We start from the raw sequence: 9,404 nt of genomic DNA, 5'->3' as shown, positions 1-9,404 counted from the left end.
TTCCTCTCCCTCCCTTTAATCACCAGCTTCTGAATATTTGCAATCTGTGATCATACAAAGAAATGGATTTGGAATGCTAAGCAGTCTATAGTTGAAGCGGGGAAGCCATAAGGGAAGAAAAACCAGAGTGAACCCCTAATAATAATGAATTTTCTGTGAGTGAGAGTCAGCTGTGGAAGACGGGGGAGAAGAAATGAGGAGAGACGGATGACTAAGAGAAATGAAAGTTTACAAAGAAAGCTAAATACTTACTTATGGATGAACAGGAAGACCAGAAATAACCTTGTGTTGTTTATGCAGTATATGTAATAGGTACTCAGTAGCCACATATATAAGGATTCGGATGGTACTTAAAATTTAGTGCTTTTTTCCACCGAATTGAGAAGAAATGAGAAAAATTATTCCTTGAAGGGGCCATGGGAATGCCAAGGCCATGCGAGGATGTATGTAAATGGTTTGACAGAACTTGGTTAAGTCCCTATCCTCATGCAATTCTATATAAACCGAGAATGATAGTCTTTGGTTTTGGGTATTGACAGCCTGAATTGTTGCAGATGAGCTATATTGAAATATCTGTTTTCAGACTACCTAATCCTGTTGTTTCAACTAGACAGAGCTATTCAGCCAGCCCCACTTTTGCTAAGTTAGCAAGGTTATTAAGAACTGAAGCAAACCGGATCAACTGGATTTTGAGCATTGAGCTTAATTGGCCAAGAGGAGTAGACTTGTGTCACAGATCGAGTCAGAGAATACGGAGACACCCAATCTCATGCAGAATCAAAGCACCGGGACACTGGAGTGCATCAGATTTGTGGTCAGGATAGCATCAGCTTGAATCTTGCTTCTCTCGTGTGGGCTTCGAGCAAATCACTCAGTTTCTCTACAATTCCTTTTCCTGTGACTTCTGAATAAAATATCCCATTTCCTTCGGATTTGCCTTCCTGTGAAAAATGGGAATTTAAAGTTGTTGTGAAAATTAAATGAGATCATGTGTGGGAAAGTATTTTATGGTCGGTAAAGTGTTGAAAAAATGTAAGGTATGAAGTTTAGGCTGTGGCCTTGTTAGCATTATGATTAAGAAATGGCTTCTGATCATTTCTGAGAGCAGGGGAGTCATGTACAGTATATGTAGACTAAATGAGTCATTCACTAATTTGCCACTAATTCACAGGCTTATTGATGGCCTCCCACACACCACCAGTGTTTGAAGTGCTGGTGACACAGCCACAACAAGAACAGATAAAAATTCCTGTCCATAAGGACAGATAATAAATACATAGATACATAGATAACCAATAGACACAGATAATAAAACTAGCAAAAACAAAGGAAAGCTGTAAAGATTCACTTGTATAAAATTTGGGATCTTACTACTGTGAAGTTGATGTCGAATGATACTTTCCAGTTGATAATATATAGATAATAAAACAAACTATGTATGTGAGTGATAGACAGTGAACTGAGAAAACCCCAAATTGTTGGGAGCAAGTCGCTTCCAAACTCCCTACCACCTCTACTCTGTCCACAAGAACTTTAGCTGGTTAAGAAGTGAGGATGGAGGACGGGCAGATGATGGGAGCCAGGCGCCTTCCATCTGGGGTTAATATACATAATGTGATAGGACGTGTCCTGGAGAAAAGTAACACAGGGAAGGGAATAGAGTGGGTCATGGTTGGTGGGGATAGAGGATGGTCAGGAAGACTTCACTGAGAAGGTGGAATCTCAGCGAAGGCCTCAAGAAGGTGAGGGAGTCATCCACATAGAGATCTGAGGCCATCACATGTCATCCAAAGGAACAGTGAGTAGCAGGCCTGGTGCGCTTGAGATAGCAAGGGGGTTAACGAGGCTGCACTGGAGTGAATGGGGTCTAGTAAAAGGTGGGCTAAGAGGGAACTGGGCCAGATGTTAGGAGGCTAAAAGATGTTGGATTTTACTTTCAGTGAGACAGTAAGCCATCGAAAGATGTTGAGCAGAAGAATAACATGACCTGAATGTCCTGACAGGATCACGTAGGCCACTGTCTTGAGAACAGGTTACAGGGAATAAGGGTAGAAGCAGAGACCCCAGGGAAAAACCTTGAAATTATCCAGAGGAAGGACACAGTGACTTGGACCAGGCGAGGAGCCATGGTAGTGGGAACTGGTTGAACTTGGGATATCATTTGAAGGTAAAACTAACAGGATTTACTGACACATTAAATGTGGGCCATAAACAAAGGGAAAGTATATAGAAAGACTCTAAAGTTTTCAGCCTGAACCATCAGAAGGGTTAATTGACTTGTACTGAAATGAGAGTGAGTAGAGATGAATGGGATTGGTCTGAGAAGTCAAGGACAATTCTTCGGTTTCTGAGGGAGTTAAGTGAGGAATGAGTAAAGGTGGAGAAAGAGTATAGCCAATTAGAATAATAATGGCATTTGAGGGGATGCCTGGGGGGCTTACCCGGTTAAGCATCTGACTTCCGCTCAGGACATGATTTCACGGTACATGAGTTCGAGCCCCACATTGGGCTCTCTCTGTCAGCACAGAGCCTGCTTCGGATCCTCTGTCCACCTCTCTCTCTGCCTCTCCCCTACTCATCTCACCCCTCAATAAACTAATAAACTTAAAAAAAGAAACTGGCATTTTAGGAGTAGGTGAGGCTGGAGGTACATGAGTTGAGGTGAAAGAGCTGAGGACTTAGGAGGAGCAGTCAGAAGTTGAGGTGCCACAAGATGATGACTGTGTCTCTCTATTATAAGATTACATCTCTGGGCCCCAGGAAGGGACAGCAGGCTAAAAATAGGTGGTAGGTGACACCACTTTGGTGGCAGTCATTGGATGTGTGGGTGAAGAGCAGGCAAGATGCTCAGCAAAGACAATCCCAGTAAAAAGAGAACACTGCATCCAGGGGATAAGGATGGAAAGGAATTGACTTCATGTCCTGAGAAAAAGGGCTGGCTTTCCAGCATATCATCCATGTGGATGAAGACCAATATATTTTTTAGGTTGTTTACCTTTTTTGCTCACTTTTGCATCCAATCTGTTTTTAAGGTTCAGGGGGTTCTACTTCTGACATATGTCTTGGATCTGACCTCTTCTTCTTTTTTAAAAAAATTTTTTATATTTTTTTATTTATTTTTGAGACACAGATAAAGACAGTGAGAGCAGGGGAGGGTGAGAGAGAGAAGGAGACACAGAATCCGAAGCAGGCTCCAGGCTCTCAGCGGTCAGCACAGAGCCCGACGCAGGGCTCGAACCCACAAACCGTGAGATCATGACCTGAGCTGAAGTCGGACGCTAAACCGACTGAGCCACCCAGGGGCCCCAGATCTGGCCTCTTCTATTGGTTTCCACTACTAGGACTGTGTTCTACATTTCCAGCAACTATTGCAGTGGCCTCATAAATGTCTCTCCTTGTGTTCTCTTGTCTCCCTCTAATCTATTTCCCATGTAGGCACAAGAGGGAACTTATTAAAATGTGAAATGGATCATGATAGTCTTCCTAAAATTCTTGAAGGGCTCATCATTGTACTTAGAATAAATCTTAATAAAACTAGCACATCAGTGATACAAACTGGGTGCCAGGCACTTAAGTAAGCACATTACGTATATCAGTTTGCTTAATATTAATCCCTGTGAGGCAGGCACTGTTCTTATAACTTATATTTTTCAAATGAGGAAACTGAGGCCTTGACAGGTAATTTGTTAAAGAGGCCTGTCTTAACCTGGCTTTTCCAGAAGCGGAGCCTGCAGGAAATGCATATGCATCACCACATAATTAGTGACGCCATCCCAGGATAGCATGAGCGAGTCAGGCAAGAAGGGACAGCAATATAAAGGGACACATTCTCCCAGTGACAGCCACTGCATGGAATCAAGTACAACTGATTGCTTGAATTTGCCTATTCATCTCGGAGAAGCTGCCTGAATAAATGTATCTCAGGCCCCTCCATCTGGTTGGAATGAGGGAAGAGCTTTTTCAATGGCACCTCTATCTCTTTGGTCAGAGGTTCGCCCTACGGGCCATTAGCTCCCTTGTGATGGTGCACGCAGGCAGGTCTTAACACTGATGGGAATGTACCTGACCACATGGTGACAGGGGCACAGTGTGAGCACGGGACAGGACACTCAGATTGGCCCACATGAGGTCTATCAGAACCTTGCAGAACTGTCTGCCGCATTGGTGGCAGGAGCAGAACAAGTCACTGGAGGTACTGGAATATGCCACCCCAAACTATGCCTCTTTGGCACACGGATTATTTTGAGCAAAGAATTGAGAAGCAGCAGATGCCGGAAAAGCTTTTGACTTCCTCTAACTGCCTAAACATAGTACATAAATTTCCCCCTTTATGAAGGAAATTTACATTTATAAAGGAAATTTCCATTTGCAAAAAGATCACATGCCAGGAACAGAGATACTTACAGGGACAACTCTTCCCTGCAATCACAAAATAACTCTTGTTTATAAGACATTTGTTCCCTCCCCTTCTCATAACTTGTCCCCCCTGCCCACCAGGCCAACATCCTTTTCCTTTCCTTTGCCTAGGATGGTATAGAAGGTTCAACTCTCCTTGAGTTTTCATTTCTTATGAACAATTGCGTGCATCTGCATCCTCTTGCTAATCTATTTCTTACCAGTTTGATTTGGGGACCCAGCCAGTGAGCCTAGGAGGATGGCAGGGGTGAGGGGGGAAGTTTTCCTCTCCTATGATGTTGGCAACCATGAAGGGATGCCTGGGAAACACCACTTGCTTTTGGAGACTGCAGATGGGATCCAGGGCCACTGATAAAACTAGCAAAAGGTACAAATTCTTACCAAAATCTGCCTCCCTACTTTCCATCTGCAAAGTCCAACTGAACAAGGCTATTAAAAGTCTCTTTGTCTTTTCCTTTCCAAATTTTAATCAGCAGGAGAAAAAGAGTTTTAAGAATTCATTCTTTCAGTTATGAGTCTTTTTGGTTTTGAGTACTCATTGCCTATTGGTCCTTAGCCTCCTCTGACTTTTGTATTTTTCATTTTAAGAGGAAAATTATAAGAGAGTCTCCTTCCATTTTATTTTGTGTCTTGAGAGCTTGGGTCCTCTCTTCGGGGTCTGGCAGCTTGGTGGGGGGGTTGCACATCTAGTAGCAAGGAAACCCCCTATATGAAATGCACAAGCAGCATTTACCTGTCCAACCTTACCAGCTCCCAGGGACATCTGTCTTCATGCAGGATCATAGTCTATATAAGGGCTTCGTCATCTTTTCTTTTCATTTCCTTGTTTGTCCAGGAAAAAGTCCCATTCTGGAATAGCCTATTCAGTGTGACAGACTAGCAGGCCTGTGATTAAGGGCCTCTCAGCTTTGTGGAAGACCAGAGTTTCCTTACTACTTGTTATAACAAAGGACTTTGATTCTTAAGCTATCTTGGGAACAACTTTGGATCCTGGGGTGGGGTGGGGCCGGAGGATGCTTCATCTTTTGCATTCTCTTTGGTGATGCCTTTCATGTCCATGATTAAAAATATAAAGGGATTATTGGTTTAGAATCACATTGTAGTAGGCGTATTTGGCAATTTGGACTTCATATCTTAAATACTTTATTTTTAGAGTACGAGAAGGGGAAAGGGGCAGAGTGAGAGAGAAAGAGAGAGAGGGAGAGGAAGAGGGAAAATCTCAAACAGGCTCCCCACTCAGTGCAGAGCCTGACACTCGGCTCAATCCCATGACCCTGGGATCATGACCCGAGCCGAATCAAGAGTCAGACGCTCAACCAACTGAGCCACCCAGGCACCATTGGAAGAATTTTTTTTATATATTTATCTTTCTAATTGAGATATACCTGACACACAGCATTATATTAGCTCTAGGTATACAACATAATGATTTGATATTTGTCTATATTGTGAAATAATTACTACAGTAAGTTTAGTTAACATCCTTTGCCCCACATATTACAAATTGTTCTTACGATGAGAACTTTCAAGACTAATCTATTAGCAAGTTTCAAATATATAACATAGTATCATTAACCTTAGTCACCAAGCTTAATACTATATCTTCAGGACTTATTTATCTTATAACTGCAAATTTGTATCTTTTGCCCACTTTCATTCATTTTGCTTACCTCAACCTCCCCTGACCTCTCGACCACCAGTCTGTTCTCTGTATCTATGAGGTCTTTTTTTTTTTCAATTCTACAGTTAAGTAAGATCAGCAAGTATTTGTTTTTTTTTGTCCAACTTATTTCACTTAGCACAATGCCCTGAAGTCCCATACATGATATTGCAAATAGAATTTCCTCCTTTTTAAAAAACTTTAATGTTTATTTTGAGAGAGAAAGAAAGAGAGAGCAAATGAGTGAGGGGCAGAAAGAAGGTACAGAGGATCTGAAGAGGGCTCTGTGCTGACAGCAGGGCTAAAACTCATGAACCATGAGATCATGACCTGAGCCACAGTTGGACACTCAACCGACTGAGCCACCCAGGCACCCTGAATTTCTCCTTTTTAATGGCTTAATAACATCCATGTGTGTGTGTGTGTGTGTGTGTGTGTGTACACCACATTTTGTTTGTCCATTCATCCATCGTTGGACACTCAGGCTGTTTTCATGTCTTGACTATTGTAAATGCAAATGGCATTTATGTGATGATTAGTGATGTCGAGCACCTTTTCATGTACCTGTTGGCCCGTTGTATATGTTCTTTGGAAAATGTGTATTTAGCTCCTCTACCCATTTTTAATTAGATTGTTTGGTTATGTGCTGTTGAGTTGTTTGAATTATTTTATATTTTGAATATTAATCTCTTACTGTATATATCATTTGCAAACATTTTCTCCCATTCAGTAGACTGTCTTTGCGTTTTATCGGTGGTGTCCTTTGCTGTGCAGAAGCTTTTTAGTTTGATAGAATCCCGTTGGCTTATTTTTGTTTTTGTTGCTTTTGCTTTTGGTATCAAATCCAAATAATCACTGCCAATAGAGATGTCAAGGAATTTACCACCTATTTTCTTCTAGGAGTTGTGTAGTTTCATAGCTTACATCCAAGTTTTTAATCCATTTTGAGCTAATTTTTAGATATGGTGTAAGATAGCGATCCAGTTTCATTCTTCTGCATGTAGCTGTTCGATTTTCCTAGTAGCGTTTATTGAAAAGACTGTTCTTTCCCCATTGTGTATTCTTGGCTTCTTTATCATTAATCAATTGACCATATATACATGAGTGCAGTTCTGGGCTTTTTATTCTGTTCCACTGATTGATGTGTCTGTTTTTATACCAATACCATATTGTTTTAACTGCTACAGATTTGTAATATAGTTTGAAATCAGAAATTAAGTCTCCAGCTTTGTTCTTTCTCAAGTTTGCACTCATTATTCTGGAGATTTTGTGGTTCCTTATTTTAGGGCTGTTCTGTTTCTATAAAAAATGTCAGAATTTTGATAGAGATTGAATTGAGTCTTTATATTGCTTTGAATGGTATGCAAATTTTAACAATATTTATTCTTCCAATCCACGAGCACCAAATATCTCTCCAGTTATTTTTATTTTCTATTTCTTTCAGCAGTGTATACTTTTTAGTTAACGAGGCTTTCATCTCGTTGATTACATTTATCCCTAGGGTTTTATTCCTTTTGATTCAATTGTAATTGGGGTGTTTTTAAAATTTTTCTTTCTGATAATCATTATTCGTGTAAAGAAACCCAACAGACTTTTGCAAGTTGATTTTGTATCCCACAATGTTACTGAATTTATTTATTAGCTCTAATAGTGTTTTCCTTAAGTCTTTAGGGTTTTCTGTATATAATACCATGTTATCTGCAAATAGAGACGTTTTTACTTGTTTTCCAATCTGTATGCCTTTTATTTCTTTTTCCTGCCTAATTGCTTTCATTAGGGCTTCCAGTACTATGCTGAATACAAGTTGCTAGAGTGGGCATTTTTCTCTTGTTCTTAATCCTAGAGGCAAATTTTTCAGTTTTTCATCATTTACTGTGGTGTTAGCTGTGGGTTTGTCATACATGGACTTCAGGATATTTTTAAAGAGAGCTCTGATCCTGAAACAAATATCTAATTGGTACCTATGGGAAGAAGAGATTAAAAGGAAAAAAAAAAAAGAATGCCTTGGCTGGTTTATAAAAACAAACAAGATTAGGAGATGGAGATCAGACTGAAAACAGAAGTTAAGAATTGCAAAACAGTCTCTGCCCCTCCCCCGCACACAAGAGAGAGCGCTCTCTCGCTCTCTCTCTCCCCCCCTCTTATAAATAAACACTAAAAATTAAAAAAACAGAGAATTACAAAATATACTTTTTGTGAGACCGATGTAAATCGTGACAGCCAAGAAGCAGCTTGAATGAAGTCCCCAGGACCTTCCTTGCTTGGCCCCAGGCCTTCCCATTCAGCGCCCCACGGAAATGTACTTTGGACTTCCATGACGAGTAATTCATTGGACTGTCCTATATTTCAACTATAAGTTTAAGTTGTAAATAGTAAATGCCTTAGATTTGGGCAAATATGCCTTTAAATTCCTTCTGAGAGAAAACTCACATCCTTTTCTCTGTCCTTTGAAAACAGAAATCTTCCTGTCCCCCTAAAATGTAAACATCCCATAAAATAGCATTTGGCTAAAGCATCCACCTACAACTGCTCAGGACTGAAAAATGTAAAATAAAAAAGAGCCTTTTCGGAAACAAACTGCTCCTTGATCTTTTTAAGAGGCCCTTTGCCCACAATTTAGTATACAACCTTTATAAGATTATTTATTAAGAACACGTGAAAATCTTAAAACTCTTCCCCACAAATATTGGTAAAAAACTTTCAGCCATAACTGAGCAGGTAATTGTTAATTTGATCCATCCACCAGAAACATAATTTGGGACCAACTATTTTATATAAATGAGTGAGTTTTGTCTTACTGTATCTGACCCATGGGTAAAAATTTTTGATGAATGCTATAAGATCCCATTTTGTACCTTTCTGAATGTTTATGTATGTCTACATATGCATGTTTTGTATGTGCAGTATTTTTCTACCTCAGGATGACATTGCCAAAGTTCATAAAAAAAAGCCCGGCTTTAAGTCATTCAGGAAGAAATAGCACTTATATAAATTAAGCGTAAGAACTAAACTAAATGCGTTTCTTTTTTCAAGTCCATGTGAGTTTGGATAATCCTTGATAAAACAGGCTCCTTTAATATTATTAATTAAATAAAAATCATTATGTCCTACGAGTTGTCAGCATTAAATGTAATGCAAACATACAATTTTAGTCTACCTGGGTTTGCTTGTCAAATAAGCTTAAGTTGTCTTAACCAGTTGGTTAAGATTATAAAATTATAAATTCATGCTAAAGCATATGCTTAACTCTTGGTTTTTTTACTTCTGTGAGTTTTTAATATTTGCCTAACATGCATATGTTATAAAATTTCTTAACAAGAAAATAACT

The 9,404-nt window shown here is 39.8% G+C and overlaps 1 long non-coding RNA gene across 1 annotated transcript in view; it reads right to left on the bottom strand.

The window, feature by feature from the left end:
* Positions 1 to 737: 737 nt before the first annotated feature.
* LOC115304351 overlaps positions 738 to 9,404 on the bottom strand; it is a 29,211-nt gene continuing 20,544 nt past the window's right edge. Inside the window, exon 4 of the long non-coding RNA XR_003914397.1 lies at positions 738 to 941. This is a non-coding gene — a long non-coding RNA (uncharacterized LOC115304351). The remainder of the gene's footprint in view (positions 942 to 9,404) is intronic.

This window comes from Suricata suricatta, chromosome 10, assembly GCF_006229205.1.
Source record: "Suricata suricatta isolate VVHF042 chromosome 10, meerkat_22Aug2017_6uvM2_HiC, whole genome shotgun sequence".
Classification (NCBI taxonomy): Eukaryota; Metazoa; Chordata; class Mammalia; order Carnivora; family Herpestidae; genus Suricata; species Suricata suricatta.
Note: the sequence above shows the minus strand (reverse complement) of the source record. Positions and strands in the feature narration are given on the sequence as shown.